Source organism: Fringilla coelebs (assembly GCF_963513975.1).
Source record: "Fringilla coelebs genome assembly, chromosome: 6".
Lineage (NCBI taxonomy): Eukaryota > Metazoa > Chordata > Aves > Passeriformes > Fringillidae > Fringilla > Fringilla coelebs.
The window spans coordinates 32,902,577-32,925,734 of NC_140034.1; the positions used below are offsets into that span (position 1 = coordinate 32,902,577).

Here is a 23,158-nt window from a genome sequence, read left to right on the forward strand (position 1 = left end):
CTCTGTGCCATGAACTCCAGCTTTATAGCATGTGATGAAATGACATAAGAAGGGTTTTTCTGAGCATGGTTCTCAAAGAAAAGAAAAAAAAGGTTGATCTCAGTTTCAGAATATTTGCAATAAAACTTACAGAATTAGGGATACAAATAAAGCAGATTTTGAGCAACAATTTTAATGCTGGGGAACAACACTCATGCTGGCTGGCAGTTAATTGCCCGAGATGTTGTTTATAATCTGCTGAAAGAAAGCTGAAAAAACCAGAGGAATATTTAAGTAAAGGTTTTAAAAAGAAAAATTTGGAAAGTGATTCTGTCTCATGCTGTATTCAGACACCCATGTTGTTAAAAGTACAGCCCAGATTAGCCATAAATCTTCTTGGTAATTAAGGGAGGGGAGAGTTATCATACTGGGATGCACAAACTGAAGGTCTATACCAAAATAAGACTCATAAAGCATAGCATGCAAGATTATTTCAGTGAAAACTTAGAAAAAGGGAACAAGGAGAATTATGATGTTGTTTGTGTATGTTTTACAGTATCTTACAGCTGTCTTACTGTACATCTAGTTTGCATTCAAGAGGAAAATTTATTGCATTTTAGGTTTATAGAATATGTGAACTGTAGAGTCACACTTTTGGGTGACAAACATACAAAGCTCAATCTTTACACTGCAGCATGATCAGATAGGAAAGTCTTGTCTTTAACATAATTACCACTACGATGCTGCCTTTCAGGAAAGGTGATTGTACCTGGGAAGAATCTAAAACCCACAAATATCTTATTTCAATAGGATTTACCACCTGAGTATTTTCCTTAGGCAGTATCAACTGCTGAAACTTTTGTTGGTTCTTTTTGTTGGTTCTTCCCCTATTTTCTCACAGATCCCTGAGCTATCTCATAGGCTGTTATTTCTTCACAAACAGAGGAAAAACAAGAATCAGCAAACAGACACAAAGAGATAAGATAATCACTAATTTGAGTACAACTTAGTAGGGGAAAACAGTGGAAGAAGGATAATTTTTATTGCCTGTTCTTTCTTTTCTGGATTAAAAATAGTGCCCCAAAGTGTTACACTAACAACCTCACTTCCAGTTTTTATTTGGGGCACCCATCTTCTGGGAACCATTCCTATTTCTGAATTTAAAACCCCACATTGAGGGATGAATAGCAGTCCCAGATTTAAAACATCTCTTCTGGAGATTAACCTTTTTCTGCAGCTGAACTGCTGCTGGGTTTATGACCCTACTCATAAATTTTATGACCTTACTTGGAGTTGTACAATTTTTTTTATCTGAAGGATTATAAGGAGGGGCAGAGGACACTAGAAACCAGAGAGGAAGATGTTCTGGCTACCCAAATGAAAACGAATGCGGAATGAGGTTATCAAATAGGAAATATGCAAAAATTCTAGATGCTATTAAGGAGAAAAATGTAACTGCACTTGAATCCTCGGTATTTGTTGTCCTGAACGATAAAAAATGTTGAAATGAATTTGGATTCCTGTATTGTTTTAAAATTTAGGGATTCTGTTGCTGGGTTATGGAGACCAAGAATTCTATTTTTTTTTTTTCTTGCTTAATGCAGAATTTGGCTTATGGACTTTTGTGTTTTGGACTCATCAAAACATTAGAACCAGACCTACATGTGGACTAGTGCTGCTGTTACATGCTTTCAGATGGCTGGGGCATGTGTCTACTTAAGAGTTAAAACAAACATTAAATTTGTACACAGGAGACATCAGATTGCTGTAAATCTGACTGGAAAATTCACTGAGAGATGCTGTCATTTCCCCAGCAACACAGGGAGAATATATAGACAAAGTCTGAGCAGACAGGAGCTCACTCTCATTCATATTCAATTACAGGTGACATTTAAACGTGATTACCCAAGATATAAGCTATCAATATCTGAAGGCCAAGGGAAAAATCTCTGTGAAGTTCTCAGAGACAGGAGGGAAAAAAGTCTATTTCAATAGATGTCAGACATGAAAGCAGAGAGATAAAAAGAAGAGTACACAATTTCTTAAAGCTGTGCAAGAATTAAAGATCAAGAAGAAAAGGTAATCAAGATAATAAAAGAACTAACCAAACAAACAGCAGAAAGGTCAAGAAAGAGAATGGAATACAGAGTCTGGCATCAGGCAGACAAGAATGCCTTAGGGATTGCATAAAAAAAGTATTTTGGCAAATAAAGAGGGTTGACACCAGCTTGGAAGGGATCCAAGGTGGAGTTAGAAGAGAAAGTACATCTGCTGTAGAACTGATGCTCCATGAGTTGAGAGATAAAGAGTTTAGAGATAAAGGGGAGGAGAGTTATGGGGTAGACAGATGGGGATTACTTCTCCAACCCACTGACATAAGCACTGTGGCCAGTGAGGCTCTTCTGACAGCACCACTTTTTTTGTAATTGTCTGTGGAACCATTCACAGACGGCAAAGCATAAATATAGTTAAAAAGGAATAAAAAGGAATTTTTACCCGATCCCTTGGTGATTTTTCATTTCCCCTCCAGAGGGCAATGGTTTCAAAGAAAACATTTTGTTCTATGTTAGGCTGATTCCTCAGCTTGAGTCTGAATTTATTTTTTCTCTTTTCTATTGATTGCAATCAGCCAGATTTAGATTGATCACAATTATATCTGCACCCTGCTGGCAAACAGTGACACCAATTCATGTCAAATTAAATTCATCAAAGATGAACATTTTCTTTGTTAAAAAAATATTTGTCTGTGGAATGAATGCACCAATCTTAAAAAGAAAGTTCTATAATAAATAAAGTTGCCTAAATACACTGATTCTGCAGCTGCAAGCAGGCTTTAATGTTTCCATAATCCCAGAAAATAAAAACATAGAAAAAACGTTGTCTAAAATTAAAATGTTCAAAGATCCAAGCTCATAAAAGGTATTACTTGGGTATTTCTTTTCAGTTCCTTTCTACTTAAAGATAATAACTGAACACTTTGAACAAGAGATGGAACAAAAAGCTTTATACTACTTTGGTAAGTAGTTTTCTCATTTCCTTTAAAAGCTGTCTTTGTAGATCCTCATATGAAAGATTAATCAGCTAAGACAAAACAAAGGAAGATTAAAAGCTTTGATCTTCCCAATCATCATTCCATTGTCATCCCTCATTCTCCCATTCACCATATTTCTCTGTATATTTTCTTTTTAATTTGAAGATTTTGTTAAATTCAAGCTAAAATGTTTATTTTCTCAGAGTAATTTTTGTGTTCTCAGCATACCACCAAACAGCACCCACAAGGCAAAATGAACCATAAGAGCTGAACCATAAGTCTGCTGAAATGATTCAAAACAGAAAGGTTATTTGGGTCTTCACAAATAATGCTGCTGATCCTGTGCTCTATTGTGAATCGTTTTCAGGTATGACAACTTCTTGGCCTGACAGAGTATTTTAATCTGTTGGATAGAATTAGCCAAGCACATCTCATTCAAGTACCATTTGAATGGATTTGCCAGCTGGGCACGGGCTAATATTAGGGTTTCTGTGATGCCTTGTGAAAGCCAGAGGGAGGAGATTGGTTACCAAAGAAACAAACAGACCTTTAAGCAGATATATCCAAGAGATATCCCAAGCTCAGTCTTAACCTGGTCTGGTAACCCCTGCTGGCAAAAAAATTAAACTTCAGCTACAGGTACAATACAGTAAAGGACGGAAACAGAAATTCTAGAACTGATGAGAATACTCCTTTATTTTATTACAAATTATACACCATATTGAGGAAAATTCCTTATCCTGGTTTAAAAAAATGGATGCTGGACAACATGCAAATTGGAGGGAATGGGATTTTCTGTGGAAAGGAATGTACAAATGCGATGAGCTGAAGGAAACTGTAAGCAGAATTTGTGGCTTTTTTTTGTCTGACCATCCATTCTACATCTTGGATGTAGAAAAGAGAGTTCAACAGTGAACAGATAACTGATGAACCTACCTACTTTTTGCAGTCATATTTTCTAGGCAAGTATCACATTTTGAAAACATCCTTTGGTTCTAAGGTCCTTTGTTAAAGTGCTTTCTAAAAAAGGGTTAATGTGAACTTGCATGAACCATGTTCATATGAAGATAAGAAGAACCACGCTTGGTGCTGCTCAGCCACAAATTACCAGTGTCATGGTTTCTGTTTCTTTTTTATTTCCCAAGTAAATGATTCTGCAGTCCTTTAACATCTGTATCTCCTGCACTGCTCCAGGTGTTTTCACTTGATTCAAAGCCCCTCATTATTGGTCAGAACAGAAATAGATGTTAATATGTTAATATATGTTAATAGATGTTAAATGCACTTACAAGGCATTACTGCCCTGGGGAGTTAGAGCCACAACGTGAAAAGGTAAAAGGCTTTCAGACTTTCCTCTGCAGGTAACTGGGCAGGACACACCTTAGTGTCTTAAGCCTTTGTACGCAGTAAGAAAAATCCTAAGAACGTTATTTTGGGACTTCTAAAATTAATTTTTGTATCTTAGTGTTTAGAAAATATCCAAAAGAAAACATTATGTAGAGGGTATCATTATAGAAGTTGTGGATTTCACTGTGAAGAATGATGGCATTAAATGGCACAGATTTTTATATGGTTAAACTGAAGCAAGGACAGATGGACTAAAGCGGCAGGTACCTCTTTAGGATTTCTTAGTTATCTAAGAAAGCCTTTTTTACTAGTCTCGTTACACAGAACATTTTTTCTAATGCCTTGAGCAATGATCTAGGCAGGCTAGCCTGAAAAACCAGGGAAGTGAGTGCAGTTTGCAGCTCAAAGTCAAACTTTACTGTTGCAAACTGAAAAGACTTCCGGAAAAACACAGCCAAGAATATAAACAACCCGGTAAAGCTAATTGTAACCTCCTGTTTTCTTCATTCTTCCAGACAGCGTGTTAAGGGCACCTTCTGTGCCCCAGCCTCCCAGAGGCAGAATGGACTCTCGATGAGATTAAATACTTTTTTCCCCACACAGGCTCCAGCCAGGCTGGGGCATTGAAGCTTGGGCTGAGGGCGCGGCAGCAGCAGCAGGCGAACGGGGGGATGCCAGGGAGGGTGGAGGAGAAAGGGCTCGCAGTGGCCTGGTGCGCCCAGGGCCCAGCAGAGCTGAGGCGGGCGAGGAGGAAGGAGCGAGTGGCCCGGCGGGCGAGCCGGCTCTGCTCGGGGCACAGGCTCCCGAGGTGGTCCCGCTCGGGGCCGCAGAGAAAGCCGTGGCACAGAGACGGGAGATGACGGCGGGAATGGACTGGATTGAAACGGGCTGCCCAGGGAGGCGGTGGAGTCACCGTCCCTGGAAGCGTTTAAGGAAAGACTGGCCGTGGCACTCAGTGCTAGGGTCCAGTTGTCAAGGTGGTGTTCGGTCACAGGTCGGACTCGATGATCTCAGAGGTCTTTTCCACCCTACTCGATTCTGTGATTCTGCGAGGAAGGACACACAGAAGCGGTGCCCCGTATCACGTGTCCACTCCACCTGACGGCAGCCCCGACCGCCGCCGCGGCCTCCGGGGGCAGCGCCGCGCTCCCCGCCCGGCCGAGGCGGCCGTGGGGCGGCCCCGCGCCTGCGCGGCGGGGCGGGGCGGTGGCGCTGGGGCGGGCACGGGGCCGGGCCGGGCCGGGCTGGGCGGCGGCTGCGCAGCGCTGCGGGGGCTGTGGCCGGGCGCCTCCGCGGACTGGGCGCGGGGACGCCGCGGGACGCCGGGGACTCCGACTTGCAGCCGGCGGCCGAGCCCGAGCGGAGCGTGTCAGCGGCGGAGAGAGACGGACGGTGAGCGGAGCGCCCGTGACCGGCGTGCGAGCAACAGGTCCCGCCGCGGAGCCGCGAGTCTCGGCTGGCCGGAGCCTCCCCCGCGGCCACGGCGCCCGCGCAGGCCCGGGGGTCCGGGCGGGCCGAGGACGGGCGGGACGGCGGAACATAGCCGCGCTCTGCGGCTCTCGGGGCTCGGCCCCGGTCTCCGCACCCCGCTGGCGGTGGCCCGGGCTGTTCCCTGGCCGTGGGTCCCGGCCGGGCGGGGCGGCCCCGGTGGCGGCGGCTACAGGTGCCGGCGGCGCTGCCGGGAGCGCGGGGGGCCTCCCGAGAGCGGCTCCTGCAGCTTCCCTGGTGCCCTTTCTTTGGGTGCCTCGCGGGAGCTTAGGCCCAGGAGTTGTAAGGAAACCTCCCGCACTTGGCTGTGTGTTCTCTCTGCGGACTTGTAGTGGGTTGTGTATGTGTTTAAAGAAGGGGGGGAACTTTAACCCCCCCCCCCCCCGTTCTCCCGTGCACTTCTGATACTCTGGCAGCTTTGTGTTTGAAAATGATTCCTCTGTGAAGTTTTTGCTTCGTATTGCTTTATGAAGCTCTGCGGAGCTAAGTTAAAGCAGGTTGAACGTGAGCGACTTCCCAGTGTGTTTTACAGTCAGCAGTAGTTAGCGCACACCGCGGTTGGAGCGGCTCCGTTTGCCGAGAGCTGTAGCGGCAATGCTCTTGCGGTGCTGCCGCTTTCCTAGCGGAGGCATCGAGCCTGTGTGATGGGAGAGAGAGACACTACAGCCAAGCAACAAAGAACGCGGTGACTGTGAGCTTGGTGAGACCGCGTGAGAAAATTAAATTAACTTGTATTTGACCTTACTGAGGAATATTTATATACAAATAAGGGCTGTGTAAATAATAATAATGTTAGATGTCTCACATGGGACAGATCCACGAAAATAACTTCATGAGGAATATTAAAAGGGGTAAATATCAATAAGTGCTATGAGGATATTTTCTTTTAAAGATAAAGCCTTTATTGGAATTATTTAGGCATAGCCTATATCCATAGCTCACTTAATAGAGCAAAATAGTTTCATTCTAGATTCATGATGATATACAGCTGACTGTAGACTTCTATCAAGTGGCTGATAGTGGTCTTCTATGTGTTTGCTGCTTCTGTTGCCTATGTCGTAAAAGGGATCTCTCTGTCCTTTGTGAGGATTGAGGTGTTTTTCATGAATTTGTAAAAAAATAAGGTATCTTTGTATTATCTTTAGACATCATTATCTTTTGGTTTCAACCTGTTGTCCAGATTTTCACAGTACATTATTTTTTCTTATGATGATATTAGAACTGTTACTACATACCTGAATGCCAAACACTTTGGAGTCTGGCTGGATAATAAACATGTAAAATCTTTTCTAACTCGTGTTAAAAAAAAAATCCAATATTTTACACATTAAAAGCTAAAGTAATGGTTAAAATTACAGACACTTTTAACAACGCACCAAAAAGCGTTTTGAAGCAGTATTGTAGGATGTTACTTTTTTTTAATTATCATTATTGTTAATAAAGTTATAGAGATTTAAATGTTAGTCCATTTCCATGTCCATTTCCAGTTCCATGGTCATGGAACTCTTTTCTAAGTATTGTTTTCAGAGTTTGCATTCTTCTGATGTGTGTCATATTACCTTGCAATGTGTGGAATAACAGTGGATGGTGATGTTTTTCTGTATAGAGTTAGCTGTTGGTAAAGACTGTAATTTTACTTAGTTTTTATTGAATTTCTTCTTAAAAAGTTCTGAACTTAGTGGTGTGCATCAAAATATTTATCAGTAGACTGATTTATTTGGCTTAGGAATCTGCAGGAGTTACTTATGACCTTTGAGGGGTGACAGCATCTTTCAGTACCACAGCAGTATGTTATAAAGAACCACAAAAAATGCAATGCAGAGATTGGGATTCATACCAAGAGTTATGGATACAGAAAACTTAATGTAGTCTGAAGTTTGTGTGCATCCATATATTGACTCTTGTTTCTAATAAAATAATTCCGTTTGTTGTACTAAAAAGATTAAATTTTCTTAATACTTCATTTGCTGCTTTAATTAGAGTCTCCTGCTATACTTAAAAGTTGCAGGCTTTTAAAAAACCTACAGCATTTTTAGATGCAAATTCTGTCTCTTCAGAGATTGGATCTTAACATCAGAAGCTGACTGTTTTAATTGTTTCAGCTACTGTTTTTTTTCCCAGTTTGTACTTTGAAGTGCATTCCTTTTACAGTATTAGGCTTTTAGAATGCTGAAGGCTAAAATTTCAAACAGTGTGCTACTTCCTAGGTAGCAGCATTTGTATTTGTATTCATGTGCCATGTTTAACATTTTTAAATGTTCAGCAACTGACGTTTTTGAAGTACTTTCTCAGTCACTGTTGCAGAAATGTTTGACATTACGGTATTTGGAAGAGTAATTACTGCCTTGATCATGCATTTGAAAACCTCAAGACTTTGTAAATATTAATTAAATACTGCTCTATTGTTTTCCTTTTATTAATGGGCAAAGAGAGGCATTTGTGTATTTGAAAACGTTTGTAGTGTGTCCATGATAGAAAAGTCGGTGGAAACAATTTAAGTTGTGGTTTAAAATTGAGTCTGGCAGAGTTGCTTTTCTGGTGTAGTTATCTACCTTGGAGCTTTTTTCAATATGCTGCTTCTGACAACAGGCGCACTTTATGTACACATCCTCTTTCCTTCACTCCCAATACAGCTAGGCAAGCTAGACAAAATGTCTTAGTGTAGTTCAAGCTAAAGTATGAGGCAGAAGAAAGAGTAAATTTTAACTAAGTTTATATTTCAGACTATTTTAGAGTAAGCTTTTGGGGTTTGTTAGTTTTTTTTAACGGGAGGTGATCAGCTGTATGTGTCTGTTGGTAAAGACTTGTTTTATAATGCTGAGGTGTCTAATTGCACACTAGCACATAGCTGTGTGGGAAGAAAAAAATGCTGTAACTCTCAAAGGTTGCAGCAGTTAAATTAGAAAGCAAACACAGATACCATCAGTAATGCACGCTTCTAAAAGGAATGCCCCAATTCCGTGAAGACCTAATCTTACACACTTCTCTTTTGGCAGAAAAATGATGCAATGTTGCATTTCTTTAAAGATGTGGAAATTATTTTGAGTACCTACCCAGCATATTGAGATTTGGATTCAAATCCTTCTACTCTTTAGGGGAGCTGCCAATTCCCAAAAGGAATACCTTGACTGCCAGACCAGTGGGTGTTTTGGTTTGATTCCTTAGGAGTAGTAGTCAGTCAGGAAGGGAGTGAATATGTAGCCCAGGGACTTGCTTGATCAAGTAAAAAATAATGATATGGATTCAGGTCTTCTTTCCTTCTTACAGACACAGTGTTGAAAGAGTAAAGGAAAGGGATTTTTCTTGGGGGTGTTTTTTTTTTTCCCCTAGCATGGTGTGAAATTTTGAAGACTTAATTCTGTTCTTTGTTTATTCTTATCTGACTCGGCCAGTTCCTACTCAAGTTGAATGTTAGATATCTGAACAGTACCTGTAACACGTCCTTTTCATTTTAGAGCAGGTCTTGGTTGTTTATTTGTGGGTTGTGGAGTCTAGTAGGTGGCATGGCATTTATGTTCCCTTTGGATCTAGTTCTGCTTTGTTCTAAGACGCCAAATAATTAGATCTAGAAATGTAATTGTTTCAACATACCTGTGATTATTATCTGCTATAATCGGGCTGGTCAGTGCCTTGTGTTTCCTTAAATGATTTGCATCATGTATCTGTTCTGGTTCTGGTAATAATTGTTTTCTAAAGAAAAAATAATGAATAAGAAATAGCTAATAGGTTTTGTTTGAACATTTTTAATACTGGATTTTGCCTCTAGTGTTGCATTTTTAAAATTTCATTTCTATGGTTGGAGAAAAGGCTTGACTATTGATACATGTGACAATACAGCTCATGGTCATTAGTGTCTGCATTTGCTATAATTTATCAGCATAGACAGTAAACTCCTCATGTCCTGCAGAGGTCTAACAAAAGAATAGATGTTAAACAGAAAATCTGGGAAAATATAGCTTTTCATAAGATGTAGAAGATAGAAACCAAACCATAATTTTCAGTCTTGTACCAGGACGCATCATCTGGGGAAACTGTTCTGGTTATGTGTGCTTATTGGCTGTAACAGATAATTCAGAAGACTCTCAAATGTAGGAGTTTTTCTGGGGAAAAGCAGTTTAAAACCAGGAATGATTTCTGGCAAGGATATATTGGAAGTGACAGGACAGTTAGGTGGTCCTTTACAAAAGGTATTAGGAGCACTCAGGTGTGATAATAGTCAATATGTTAGCATCTAAATCAACCTGGGTACATGCATCAACTGAATAGTCAGCGTGAATTGTCTTGTGTGAAGTTGTTCAGTGATTTCTTCAAGCTCTCTAGAAAGCTGAATTCAGTAAAACCATAAACCTTTGATAACTGGGACGTGCCAGTGCAACCTCAGCATCTGCTCTTTGACCTGGTGATGGTGCTGGGAGGTGGCCGGTATGCATTCCGAGTCTGTTTCCAAGGATAACTGTGTATTTTTAAAGTCAGGAAGGAGAGGCTGGAAAAGTATTCATTTAGGTACCAGTAGTTTTGAGTGGAGTTCAGAGTAGAAATGTGTGAGCTCAAAGGAGGATAATGTATGCTGGTACCTGAAGGAGTTAATTCTCATTATAACAGTATATTGTAAAGAATATGTGAGCTGTGAGCTCTGTGATGTCATAGGAGTGACTTGTGTATAAAGAGGAATGAAACTTTAAAGAGCTTATCTGAAGGTAGATAAAACATAACTGGTGTGTTGTCATGGTAAAAACACTATTGAGAGAAATTGCTTAGCTTTTGAGGTTTCCTGGAACCAAATTTTGATCTTGATTTGGGTGGCAAAGAAACCAGCAGGGTCAGCTCTGAATATTCAAGTGAAAACCTAAGCGTTTTCTTGGGTCTCAACCTGAATATTCAAGTGTAAACCCAAGTATTTTCTTTAACTGAGGTGATCTTTACAATTAAGGTCAGTGGAAATAGTATGTTTTGGTAATGCCTTCGTTGTTAGTCACTTATTTAGAAATCACTGGTTTTTAGTGTGGCAGAGAAGAAAACTAGGGAGGGAACCAAGTTTGTCTGCATGGTGTTTGTGGTACTGAGTTAAATTCTTTACTGTCACAGATACCATGGCAACTTTTTCTTTTGAATTCTATGCCTTTGTGTATAAAGCTAAGGCCTCACCTTAATATCAGATCATGCAGTGTTCCTGCAATGTTGTGGCTGAGAGCTTGTGATTGCCCTTGTTTGTCTTGATTTATCAAATTGCCATTTACTTGTCAGCTACTGTTAATTAAACTTGAGAGATTAATTATAGGTTAATTCAGTGTACTTTGGCTAAGATAATTAAAGTTGCTTTTATATAAAAACTGTGTTATAGATAACTGTGTTATGCATTGTAGAAAACTGCAAGTCTTGTGTTGGCTAAGAGAGCGTGTTGCTAATTCCTCTGGTGTGTTTTGTTATCTAAATGTTCTCTCATCTGTGAAAGCAAAGCTCAAGCCTTTGGGTTAAGCATCGAGATTTGAAACGGGTGAGGGTTTGGATTTCATAGGTTTGTATCATCTTGATTATAGTTCTTACAAATGTATATCATTGTTTTCAGAGAACTAATCTCTTCTTCCCAATGTCTGAAAGGCTCTGTGCTGTCAGCAGAGAAACTCAGTCCTCTCTTACTGGGACAGTGTAGCATTAGTGGACATCACGTGCTTTCGCAGAATCACTTCCTGTAGGATCAAGTGGTGATGGAATTGCTTAGTGCCACTATGCAATGACATTTACATTTTGTTTGAATGGTATTAAAAGTCCTCAAACGCAGGAGAGAAGGAAATTGGTTTAAAATGGAACTGGGTAGATGTATTTAAAGGTGGTGATTGTTGTACAAGAGTTAAAACCAACATAAAACAAGCTCTTACCATTTAATTTTGTTTCAGTAATCAAGATATGTTCTAAATTAGTAGCCTAATTACTTACAGGCAGGAATTAGCACAGTGTCTTAGTGTAAAGTGAGGTAAAAGCTGATCAGCTCAACATTGTCCTCTTGGGCTGACTGACTAAAATGACTTGGTAGCCTCATGGTATTGGTTTTGTTTTTGACAAGTGGAATAGACTGTTTCACATATTTATGTTTTTAAGAGTATAAACAGCATGAAAAATCCATTTGGGCCTAAGTTCTTATTAGATTTGTAGTCTCTTTTCAATGAAATTATCAATTTAATTCTTTCCTGTTCAGAGAATATTAACTCAGTGTGTGTTGTGATCTTCTCTCAAGATTTTAACTATTGTCATCAAGACTTCCTAGAGAAGTGTGTTCCTTCAAGCTGATATAATGAAGGCCAGCTAGAACTCTGAAGAGGCAAGTTACTTGGCTTCAGTGGAAAGAGAGCAGCAGTTTGAGGATTCTGCAGTCAGGTAGAGTCTTTTCTGCTTTTCAGCCTACTTAGATTTCTTCTTTCTTCATTAGCTTATCAAGCAAGATGTAAATAGTAAAGACTGAAAGTGTATCCCAAGAAAAGCTGGGAACTGAAAAAGCAGATGTTGCTTGTACTTCCTCCCCCTTCCTCCCAAAAAAAAAAAAAAATACTGAGGATGATTTTATGATAACGGGCAAAAAGCTATTCAGCTCAAGTCTGGTTATTGTTGTTTATTTTGTAGGTCATTTATTTCCTTAGGCTCTTGTTAATTTTGAAGTAAGGAGAAGTCAAAATTATAAGCAATGCAGAGCTATTTTTTCTTGACTGAAAAAAGAGAACCAGCACCTTATATATTCTGAAGCAGCAGTGAAGAGTTGGTTTTGGCTTGCAGCTTATGAAGTAATTTTTAGGTTAAATGTTAATTTTATTGAGACTAGTACACTTACTGCTATTAGGGGTTAGTCTTAGGATCACTTTTGAAGAGTCATGATATATTGTTTTTCCATAGGTCTTTCCTGATTTAATGTGGATTTATATTTCTAGCCCTGCTTTTTTGGCCCCTTGTTCATCTTCTTGCATTCTTTCCTTCTGCAGACCTTCAAACACAAGTCTGTCTGTTCTCTCTGGTTAGGGAAGATGGGCAAAACTGGGAGGGAAGTGAAGGGCTCTGTGTGTTGGATCACACTACTTCTCTTTCTTTTGGGAGGAAGGACAAGTGCTACCTTCCCTTGGGATGCACTTAATGAAATTTGTCCTGTAAAAATGTGGTAGGTTATCTCAGCTAGATGCTGAGCTACAAAATGTAAAGAGCTGCTTTTTTGAAGCTTGGTGTAGTTTCAAAAAGGGGGGGGGGGGGGCTGAAGAACTGGAATAACTCAACAATATTAATAAAACAATACTACAATATAATAATGTCAAAACTGTGGATTCCTTTCAGTTAAAATGTCATTGTGTTGATGGCTTAGCTTTGATCAGCAGTAGGGCCCTCTGTTATAAATTCATCTGTGTGATGCTGAACTTGGAATCTGTGTGATGTACTTATTTGGGAAAGCAGCCTTAGAAGTTAAATATCTCAGTTAAAGTTGACATGGGATGATCTGCAGAAATTAAGTTAGGCCTGCTTATTGTGTACCAACCTCTTTTTGAAGACTTCTGTAGTAGGAAAGTGTTAAATATTTGCATATATGTTTTTTAAAATTTAACAACTTGAATTTATATATACTTTATCCCCTAAGCCAGTTTTTGACCTGACGTCTGTTGGTGAGAACTTCATACAGTTTCTCCTTTTGTCAATATTTTTGAAGCCTTTTCCATACAAATATTTGATGAATGCAGCTGCATACCTAAATGGTTGGGTAGTAAATGTAGGCTGGTTTGTGTTCCCTCTTAAGTGCATACTCTTGTCAAGTCTTAAAAAGATATGTAATGCTGTTCATTTGATACTATGTGTGTTAGTGCTCCCTAAAACTTACGTCGTTGGGACTTCCCGTGATAATTAAAATTCCATACAAATCTTTAGTTCTTGATTTCTTAAAGCTAATTTGAAATTGAATATTCAGCCTTTAAAGTACTTAACATGATTAATCAGTGCCTGTTAAACTTATTTGCAAATTGTTTAACAGTTGACATTTTGCTTCTGATACTTTCTGGTGAGATTGTGGTTTTTTCTTCTTGGATGGATTTGTGATGATTCCTTTTTCCTCCACAGCTTCCTTCTACTTTAGAAAAAATTCAGATTGCAGTCACAGCTCTGTGGAATCCTAGATTTTGTGATGTCAGTTTTTTACCTTTTCCTTCTCATCTCCTCTGCTCTAATTCATTTACAGAATTAACAAGTGCTTGGTCCTCAGTCATTATGGTTCATGGTGTGATATCTGAAGCAAACTGCCATGCCAGCCTTAGCAATGAAGTGGCTGAGGTGGCAGCACATGTTCCTTCCTGACAATTCTACTTGTAGGATCAGTGACTTCTGATGGCAGCAGCCTACAGCTGAGGATAGTAACTTAATCTGCTACAACAAGATTTGCTAGAGCTTGTCTATCTGCATCTTTAATTTAAGCTTGCTGTTCTTTTAGTTCAGCCTCATATGAAGTCTTATTTTTTTCGTTGTTTGGAAAAAAAAAAACACAAGGAGAAATAATAATTGACCTTATTTTATGATCTCTTCTCAACAAATTCCATGTTAAACTTGTGACTTCTACTTTGAGAAATCCATAAGTAGCATATTGTTGCTGACCATTACACTATTTCAGGTATGATGGGTTCATATGCTATGTTGTTATTTTAGTATATTCATACAGGTATATCTCTGAATATTTTTGTTTAGCAGGTAAACAATGCAGAAATGCCCTGCATCAGTTTAATGTACAGAACTGAAAGCCAGATAATGATGGCAGTAAAAAATATAACACCTGTTACTCTTAAGACTGAAATGTTGTGCATGAGTGCTGTGTGAATGGGTGCTCTAAAGTTTAGAGGAATAAGAAAGTGTTAAAAGTATGTTCATGGGTTTAGCTTGCTAAAACTTAGTTCTCTAATAAATACCCCTTGTTTGTATTCAGAATTGCAGAACTTGGTCTTGAAACAGCATAGGTGCATACTTAAAATGATTTGAATTTGTGGAGCATGAAGGTATTCATAAATCTCACTGACCTCAAATAATAGATTTTGATTTCAGTACCTAATTTGTAACATTATTTTTTTTCTCTAATTCAGCATGTTTTTAATCTGTGAACAATTAATATATGGAAATAATACTGTTTCTTTTCATAAGAATCCATCAAGAACAAAAAGGTTATGAATGCCAATTCTCTTGGAAGTTCTGTAGATAAATCTGACTAAAGAGTTTTTTAATATAAAATGTCAGGTGGCTTCAGGTAGAAAATACATCTCAGACAAGTATCTTCCAATGAATTGGTCAGTTGGAAAAAGGCATGTGAAGCTTTTGGTTCAAGTTTCAAAACACCTGGAAGCGATGGACCACCTGTGGGATACATAAAACTTACCCAACCATAGGATACCTTTCTAATTTTGCTTTATTATTTCTGTTTTGCAGAAACAAATTTTTGTTATGTCAAGCATTGTAGCCTTGGTAGTGATGGAACATAATTCTCTGCCTGCATTGCTGAGATGATTTGCAGTCTCTGGGGACCAAAGAACTACAACTACACTCCAATACTCTAAATTAAGTGGGATATTATTAACAGAATGTCTCTGCTAAACAGATATGTCCTAAGAATAGAATCATTGATTTGATTTTAAAAGTTGTAAGTTTCTACAGCTTTGAAGCAAAAATCACAGACTTGAAAAAAATTGAATTCATAGTTGTAAATATTGGGTGTCCTGTCTAATTAGTCTGTTGTTTCCACTGATAATCATCAATGGCTGCTGCATTGATTGTTTTGAAATTTTGAAATTGATTTATAGCCCATCCTAAGCTGCACTGTAGTAGGTGTGAAATTGACAGTTTGAAGTGACAAAACAGAAATAATGAATAACAGGTAATGTACATCCCAAAATTAGTTTCTGTTTCCTTAGTAGCCAAAGGTGAAAAGTAACAATAAAGTGTAGAAATTTCATCAAGACTTTGTGAAAATAAGATATAACTGCTCTGATTTGCCTCACTAATACTCTTGGTGGATTCAGTACTAAGGATTAAACCCAGTGACCAGAATTGCTAGTTGGTTATTCTGAGTATAAAATCACAGAACGCGCTGATTTGGAAGGGACCCACAGGGATCATCGAGTCCAGCTCCTGACTCTGCACAAGACACCCCAAGAGTCACAACCTGTGCCTGAGAGCATTGTCCAAATGCTGCATGAATTCTGTCAGGCTGGTGCTATGACCACTTCCCTGGGGAGCCTGTTCTAGTGCCCAGCCACCTTTGAGGTGAAGAACCTTTGCCTAAAATTCAACCTAAACCTCCCCTGACACAGCCTCATGCCATTCTCTTGGGTTCTTCATTGGTGATCAGAGAAGAGATCAGTACCTGCCCTTCTGTGTGAATAGTGTTGTAGCTCTTATTCAGGTAGTCAGTATATTTCTGATGTTATTTGTAAAAGTGGCTATTGCTCTGTATGCTCTGGTTCCAGACAGGATGGTAAAGTCACCATAGTATTTCTGGCTTGTTCAGAAAAAGTATCTGGGTGTTCTTGGTCTGTTTGGTTCTCCCACCTCTGAAATATTCTCAGTATTAAATGCTTCCTTAGGGCAAGAACCTGTGTTCTCACTGTGCAAAACTATAAAGGGTATTCTTACAACCTTGCCTTTGTTTCCTGTTATCACACAGCGTGCATGTAACAAGTGTTCAGAAAGGGTGCTTAAAAAGAAAGTAATATGCAGACCTGTTAGTGAAAAACCTCTGTCTGTAAGGCTTCAGGACAAAATGAGAGGAGCTGCTTTCAAATAAGGGACTGATGCTGTTCACAGTGTGTCTGCTGGGTTAGAGGTTGGGCTAACCTATTGGACTTTTCAGACGACTAATACTACTTCACATTTCAGCCTCTCATGAGGAACTCTAAGCCACAAAGATTTGCTTTTGTTACTTCTGACTAACAGTACAAAACTGAGTATCCACTGTTACTTCTGGCACTATTTCCCAAACTGATTTTACTTGCCTTGTATATGGAATTCCAAATCTCAGTTAAAATTCTTTGCTAGAAGTATTTTCAGTCCACAGACTCTGCCTGAAAGACCATATTCAGTGGCTTCATAATTAGACTCTTTGGTGTCTCTATAAACAATAGTCGCATCTTCTAGTGAATGAAGAAGGAATTCAAGGTTGGTGCCCAGACAAAACCTGTCACCTGGCCAGAACCCTGCAGAGCCATACTGTCTGATGAACTGGTATGCCAGGGAAGGAGCAATCTGTTTTCTGAGAGCCCTGTTCTCTATACTTGTGATTAAAATGCAGGTGCACTAAGATGAGTTGTCAAGAACTTGGAGTGCCTAATTAGCACAGCAGAGACAGAAATTAAATTTATCATGGTTTATTAATTTTAGGCCACTGCTGTTTGTGCTGGACCCAAGAATTTCACCGTGTCATTTGATTTTAGTCCTCTAAGCTTGTATCTGCAGACTTTGCTGTTGTGTAGAGTTTCCCAGTCTCTTACTGCTTAATAGGAATATTGATAAGATATTTCTATTGTAAATTTAATTTTTTTTTTCAGACATTATACTGAGTGGTCCTTTGAAAATTTGCTAGAAGGCTGTTTTTACTGACCTGTGGTCGTGGCAGTCCTCCTCATTATACTCTCGGCTCTGTAGTGAAAAAAATTTACTGAGGTCCTGACATCTCTCCCCTTGACATGGGGGATGACGGGAGCCAGCAACATTGCTCTCATAATGCTATTTAGCTGCTATAGCTGTGTGATAGCTTGACTAAAATCATGTTCTTGTATTTGCATGTCTTTTCCAGTTCATGCAACTATTTGGTTCATTTTGTGCACTGCCCTTAATAAAATCTTAATTACTTTGTAAGCACACCACTTTTTTGCTCTTAACTTTGTTTGCCTTTTAATTAAAAATTAATTATTTAACTCCTGTAGGCTGTTCCTTATCTCTACATCTCTGTGTATTTCTTTTGTTTCATGTGTAAATCATGTTGTGTCTCTAATTTACACTACTGGTCTTTAGACACTACTGGTTCTTTTAAGATGAGCAAAACCTACTCTGGGTGTATGGTCTACTCTACAAGAGTTTGAACCAATTTAGCTTTGAAAAATCTGTAACTCCTCAAAAATTGCAGTCATTTTGGTGATGAAGAGAGACAACTGTTTTATATGCAGATGATCTCATGATCTCAGAGCTTTTTGCTACTGAGAATGGTAGTTATCTTTCTCTTTGGTTCGTTTTCTGCCACTTAATTCTGATAAGCTGGCTCTTGTGATATAAGGTAGAGGATGTCTCCCTGTTGCAGAATCGTATCTTAAATTCAAGTGGAAAAACTGGTAGGGGGAAATAGAGGATGTAACTTGATTGCTCTGAAACATGGATATACATACTTGAGGGATGGGTGGTGTATATTGCTGCACCTTGAAGTTTTTCAGCTGTGCTGCTCCAGAGCATTGTGGGAATTTACTGCTGTGAAGTCTTGAAAAAAGTATGTTTAGGAAACTGTAGTCTTCTGACGAGTTTTAGCTGGTCAAAGCTCTTCAAATTGCTAGGCAAGAGAGAGGCCAAATATTTGCAAAGTTTACAGTGACAAATATTCATACCTGTAACAACTAGAGTACTTGCAGCCGGTCAGATGCCATGGTTAAGGTCAGGATAAACCTGCCTGTCTCTTAGGGTGACTGCAGTGAAGGCCTAAAATTGGTCTGTTATGGATCTGGTGCTTCACAATGATATTAGGTGTTCTATCTTCTAATTTTGCTGCTTTTTCCTTTTGCTCACAAGATATATGCACCAGACTGGGTGGTTATAATTTCTGCATACATAACCCTTTACATAACCCTTTCAGTTTACTTTTCATCACATTTCATATACCAGAATCAAAGAAAATATGCTTGCTTTCTTTCTACTCCTCTTTCATAGAGAGAAAACACAGTTTATCTCTTCCAGTGGACCATAACTTTCGCTCTTTACTGTTACCATTTGGCTGACCTCTTTGATCTGAAAAATTTTGTGTAAAGACAGTGGCAGCTTCCCAAGCAGCATACAGAAATGCTGATATTGGCCATGAGCCCCATATCCAGTTAGTGTTCTTGCTGTCTGTTCTGTCATCTTAGCCTTGCTTCTTGACAATGGATTCTGCTTTTTATACAAGCAGGGAATTTAGAGTACTTTGACTTTGCTGTTGTTTTGTCTATTGCTGGAATAGATTACTCTGGTTTCTCCTTAAATCACTTAGTTCTAGACTCTCCCCTTTTTTTTCTCCAATTTTTGTCCTCTGCATTTTCATTCCTTTCTCTGATTTTTCTCAGGAAAAAACATGGTAGGTCCTCCTTAACATTCATATTGTGTACAGCTTCTTGTAGTAGTCTGGAGCAGCAATTGTAGCCCTGACACCTCGTTTTGCAATAGGGCAAGACTGACAATTTTGTGTCAAAAGTGCTGAGAATATTTCTAGGTGTTCTGGCTTTTATTGGCGGTGAATGCTATCATTTATGGCGTGTTTAGTAATCAGTCTTTCTCAGGCTGACTTCATAATTGTAATGCTGTTTTCCAGAATGTTTCAGTATCATAGCCAATTTAGTCTTGTACATGGACTAGTGTAAGGTTGCTGATTTGTCTCCACGTCTAGAGGAAGACACCTGTCTGTGTGGTCTCACCACCAGGGCAGCATCCAGGATTCTCATTTTGCTGAAGGGTTTACAAAGTAATACTTTCACTAAAAGTTGATACTTTTACAATTATGTAAACATGATTTTAAGAAAGTATGCCCAGAATGTTATGGTTCTTTTTATTCAAAGTATTAGTATAGTAAAACAAAGACTAATTTACTGAAGACTTTATTCTCTAACCCAAAGAAGAACTGCCAAATATGTTGCTAACACTCTCAGATAAGCTTAATTAGGGAAATTTGGCTCTAGAGTTCTGAATTTAATAGAAGTTTGTGTTCAGTTGGATGGTATTTGTGTTCTTACGAAGCTTCAGCCTTCTAATAAATGTGTTCCAAAGGAGTCTATGCTCTGGTGGTTCTGGAATGCTTAGTGAAGACACTGTTACTTCAAGTGGCTATAAATGAGAGAGTTTACAGTTTATGTCTTTGGGATTATTTTGGGACACTGAGTTCTTACATTCTGATTCAGAAGTGCCTGATGGCCAAGCTATAAATATTGGGTAATAAAATGTTGTGATGCTTTCTTTAGAGAGATTTATCAGGTATGTTGGTGTAGTGCATATATATGTGTTTACATCACTGGTATGTATAACTTGTACAAACTTAATCTTTAGGTATTTGTTTAAGGGGTTGGGTGTGTGATAGATCCTTCCAGGTATTGCTCAATAACTTTTTTTGAATGTATTCTTAATGTTTACTGCCCTTTTGTAATGCAAAGATATCCTGCATTCATCAGTTGAAAGGGTTATTACTTCTCTTCCCATTTTCTTGCTAAAAAATATCGCAGTTGATGAGATCTGACATTAGCACCTGGAGGAAATCTTTCCTTAAGAGAAGTTTCCTTATCTTGCATCCATTTTTTATTTTAAGTTAAGTTTACTTAACTTTATTTTAATTCAACTTAATTTTTGTGCACACTCACTTCAGTTAAAAGGGATGTCCTAATAACTTACCTCTCTCATACTTTTCTATTGAGAAATAGAAACAGGTGACAAAGTAAAAATTTGTGAAAGATAAGGTGAGGACAAATCAGTGAATTTTGAATTTGCACATAAAACTATGGAGACTGACTGGCTGTTGTGATTTCCATTTTCTCTTGCTGTTAACATTTTCTTTAATATTGTTGATGTTAACATATGCTTTTTTTCTACAGTGGGTTGTAGTAGGTAATATGAGTTTATGGAACCAGTTTTAGTTGTCAGACACTTTTGAACCTTCTAACAACGTCGCAAAATGTATGTTTAGTTTAGGTTTTTGGGGGGTTGGTTTGTTGGGGTTTTTTTAATAGGTAATTGTGTATATGTTATAATAAGCAAGTGTAAAGTACAGGTTGACATACATTTCACTGTTTATCTGTTTCACTGGTAGAGAATATTAAGCATGAGTGAGAATTTTCTTTTTTGTATTAAAACCAAAGTTAATTATTAAGCTTTCAACTGAGTTGGGTGAGGAAAAATGGCTTTAAAGATGCTACCAAAGAAAGAAAACATTTTAAACAAAGTTTATAACACTATTGTTTGAAGAGTCATCTTCAGTTTGATTAGTATAACAATTGAGAAGAAATACTTCCTTAAGTTCAAATGATGTGTTTGAAGTTCATTACACTAAAAAATTCACTCCACGATCTTAGGCAAAGAAAGGTTTCTGCTGATTTCACTTTCTTAAGTCTTGAAATTTTGTTCCTTAACAAAATTGATTTGAGAGTTCTGAGGAGGGACTTACGTCACTTAGCTTGCCAATGTTTTTCCCTGGCTTCCATAGTCATGTTTAACATCTTGGTTCAACAGCTCAAGTGAGCAATTATTGCACCATTAGATAATAAAAAAGTTTGCCTGGCTTCATGGAGAAAGGAGTCTTACATTCCTGTGAATTTATCCCAAATTTATAATGTTTTCTTAATAAAAAGAAGACATGCTTTAACAAAGTTTCAGAAACTGAATGGTCATTCTTTGATTTAGGAAAAGAGTTGAACTGTGAAAAAACTCAAGTCAGTTAGGTACTTGAATTCACTTTGCAGAAGTGAGTTTGTTCCTGTCAGGATTTTATTTTGATTTGTGTAACAGATTGCTAACATTAGGCCCAAGAGTCCACTTAGATTTAATAGGAAAAAAGAGACTGTTTTTATAAGGTACAGAAGGTCTCTAATGTTATGTCTTTATAGCCTTGTGCAGTTTTTTTATGCATTTTTATTATGAAGTCTAGTAATGTAGGTTATTTACAGAGCATTTGATTTTCACATCCTATAGTGAAATTTTGGTCATACTTAACATAAAATATTTTTCTGCACATTTTCAATGTGACCTGTGTTTTAAGTGTAGGTATGTACAGCAGGTTGCCCTTACAGTGTGATCCAGGAATCAGCATGAGTTCTTTGGTCATGCTTGGCATTGCTCCTGCAAGTTTAAAAGATCATTGTTATAATTACTGGAAAAAGAGTTTTGTAGTTTCTGTCCATTCCCAAGTGGTTACCCATATGTGAATTCTGTTGTATACCTGAGGTAGTACTTTTGTTTGTATTAGTGTTTAATCAGTAGGTGGTCTGTTTAATGCCTTCTGCTGCAGAAAATTAAGATCTGTGTTATTGCTGTCCTTAATAAAAAGAAGGGAGGGGGGGGAAACCTCTTGCTTCTGAGTTGTGGATTATAGTATTTACACAAAGATAATAGAGAATACTAGTGAGTGTCCTCAAGTAATGAATGTGCAGAGATGTTCAGATACTGAATTCACCATGTTAAACACTAGGGTGATTAATTTACATTTTTATTTGGGAGGAAATATGCTCAAAAATAAATGTAAATTTTGTGGTGCTTTATACCCTCAGTGTTTGAGCGTGCTTTTTAAGAGAAACCAATACTTCCCTTTTAACTGCCCTGTTTACATCATCAGGAAGATATGCAAATGGTTGTAAGTGTGTGGTTGCTTTTCTGTGGTGGCTTTTTTGTTTTGTTTTTTTTTTTTTTTGGTGGTGGGGGGGTTTTGATTGTTTGGGTTTTTTGGGGTTTTTCTTGGTAGATTTTGTTTGGGCTGTTAAGGATGAAAAGAGTCAGTAGGTGTTGATGAGATTTTTTTGTGGGAGATGAGGAGAACTCACAGAATATGGTCCCATAAGATGCAGTCCCGTTTGGACTTGTCTCCCTGCTGCCAGGGCAGGGAGTATGTCCAAAAGTATGTACAGGGAGTATGTACAAAATTATTTTGTGACATTCTGCAATCTTGTTGAATTAAAATTGCTTGGTGACAGATTTGACAGGCTTCAAAACTGTCAGAGGAGGTAATGGCTGTACAACCCAAAAGTGGAGAGCATAAGGGAGCAGTCAAGAGCAAGAATAATGAGACTGCAGGTCTTTGGCAGCAGCAAATTAGCACAACTTAACAGTCCAAGGAATCATACTGGCAGTCTCTTTTTTGGTTCTTGTCATAAATTCATTAACTACTGATTGTGTTTGGAAGACTGCAGAAGTAGGGCACACTTGAAAGCCTAGTCAGCTTTGTTCTGTTCTAGCAGTTGGCAGTTAGTTATGCACAAACATATGAATTATGTGAGTTTCCTGAAAAAATTACTGCAATGTTTGCAAATACTAAGTAATGTTACTGACACAGTGTAAAGAAGCTACAGCAGTGCAAATTCTCAACAGTTTTTTCAGCCTGCAAAATGT

At 38.6% G+C, this 23,158-nt stretch overlaps 1 protein-coding gene across 1 annotated transcript in view; it reads left to right on the forward strand.

The window, feature by feature from the left end:
- Positions 1 to 5,618: 5,618 nt before the first annotated feature.
- Positions 5,619 to 23,158, forward strand: part of PALS1 (protein associated with LIN7 1, MAGUK p55 family member) — a 54,579-nt gene continuing 37,039 nt past the window's right edge. The window contains exon 1 of the mRNA XM_084207551.1: positions 5,619 to 5,749. The gene's annotated coding sequence lies outside the window, so the exon portion shown is untranslated. The remainder of the gene's footprint in view (positions 5,750 to 23,158) is intronic.